We start from the raw sequence: 1,907 nt of genomic DNA, 5'->3' as shown, positions 1-1,907 counted from the left end.
ATTAATATAAAATCTTCTCCCACTAGGCTCACTATTCCAGTGAAAAACCAAAACAATTGGTGGCTATTTGATTGGCCTTGGCCTTCATGGGTGCAAAGGGATTTAAGGAGAAAAAGCAAAAGCACTTGATCTATTCATCCATCCGCATGGAAATCAATGTGCTCTGTCTTTTAGACACACCCCCAGTGGATGCTCACTTTTTTTTTTTTTTACCACAGGATTCCTGCCTATTGTCTGAGTCAGCTGCGCAAGTTTAAAGTGGAGACCTGCGGGGACCTAGAGTCCCACAGATCCACTGAACACTGTCATCTGCGTAAATCCAAATGAAAACATTTGAAGATAAAAGACTATTATTCCTGAGAAAATTCCTAGTCTCAGAACTATTGCTGTTCAACGAGATTAGAGTGATTTGCTTATTCAGAAGTGGGGGGGCTGATTGACATCCGTGAAGGTGTCATGGTCTGGTTGGGCACCTGCAGGTCTCAGACAGCGGCTCCTCCTCCTTTAGGCAGAGTCCGGTTGCCCCTCCCTGGCTGACCACCTGTGAGCAATCGTGCCAGCGGTATATCAGACCTGCGCTCTCAACCACTCATCGCCTGAGTATCTGCTATTCCCATGTTAGTTCAGTGGAGCATCCTAAACCTTGTCTTAACGCCGTGTGATGACTGACCTGTCTTTTCTTGTCCTCAGCGATAGCACCCGGAGTGGAGATCTTGTTCCCCTCGCTCCCGTCCTCCTGGACCTGGGCCGCCAGCTGCTTACACAACGTGGCCTGCCGGCCCACCGCTCACCTGCCTGCCTCCCCACGCCTCGACCGCTTCCGGGTTTTCCGCTCCACCTGTCCCCTCCATCTGAAACCAAGTAAGGCAATTCAATTCAACTGCGGAGGATTATTGGTTGTCTGCTGGATCCCTCTGATCGTGATCTCCTCTTGTTCCAGTGCCCCCGGCCCCTACCTAGTCCTGTTTCTACCTCCCCGCTGTCCCCGCTGTTCAGCCGTCTCCTAGAGGTGTCTAGGTCGCCCTCATTATCACCGACGAATCCTACGCGCCACTAGTGTGGTGGCGTCGCTTTGTGTTTCACCTTTGTTTACCTGTGGGCGGAAATAAATCATTTGTTTTCTGTCACCTCGCTTCCGGGTTGGTTTCTGCGCCTGTGTCCATCCCTGTTCCCTCGTGCCGTTGAGCCGTGACAGAAGTTGGTGGCTGATAAAGAACATTTTGGCTGGAGTGGCCAGGATGGAGCAGCGGTGTCATGAAGCTGTGAAATAGCAAACCAGATAATCAGGCAACAACTCAACCAATACACAGATCAATCACAACTGAATTTTAAAGCTCATAATAGCTTTGATTGTAATCTTAGTATTCAAGGCCATGTTGCATTTAAATGCTATTAAACAGCATCAAAGTAAGTGTGCAGCAGCATTTATTCTCTCTCTTTATTTTGTTTAAATCACAGTGTCACGGAAGCTGGTGTTATTTTAAAGTGTTTTTAATTATGTTAAGGACGTACTGCACATTTTGTAAAAGCCTATCTGTGTCGTAGAATAAAGCTCTTTCCAAGTTAGATGAGGGCAGCAAAATGTAACAGGTGTATACACTGTATAATCACTAGTGTTGGGTGAAAACTAATCACATTACACTCATCTGTAATTCAGTAACATAGCACATTACTGTTCCCTAATTTGGAAATCAGATTTCAGTTGCTAATAAAGCAATCATGTTATTACCTTAATGGGTGAATAGAGAGGTTGAAATGATCACTGCTAGCTATTTATTTAAACGGGCAATAGTATGATATAAAATGAAAACTGTCAAATCATCCACTGGTGTGAGTAATCACGCCTCTCCAAACTCCTGAAAAGGTTACATGCAAAAAGAAAACTTTAAGAGACCCCTGTGTACCTT

The 1,907-nt window shown here is 45.6% G+C and overlaps 1 long non-coding RNA gene across 1 annotated transcript; it reads left to right on the top strand.

Moving 5' to 3' along the window:
- Positions 1–518: 518 nt before the first annotated feature.
- LOC146704344 (uncharacterized) lies at positions 519–1,127 on the top strand. Its single transcript, XR_014921653.1, has 3 exons — positions 519–617; positions 691–861; positions 941–1,127. It is a non-coding gene; the product is annotated as an uncharacterized LOC146704344 (long non-coding RNA).
- The last annotated feature ends 780 nt before the right edge of the window (positions 1,128–1,907 follow it).

Source organism: Copadichromis virginalis, linkage group LG7, assembly GCF_057382275.1.
Source record: "Copadichromis virginalis isolate Kocher_CV1m ecotype Utaka linkage group LG7, C_Virginalis_male_GT1.1, whole genome shotgun sequence".
Lineage (NCBI taxonomy): Eukaryota > Metazoa > Chordata > Actinopteri > Cichliformes > Cichlidae > Copadichromis > Copadichromis virginalis.
The sequence above is the reverse complement of the archived record's forward strand: the minus strand, read 5'-3'. Positions and strand labels throughout refer to the sequence as shown.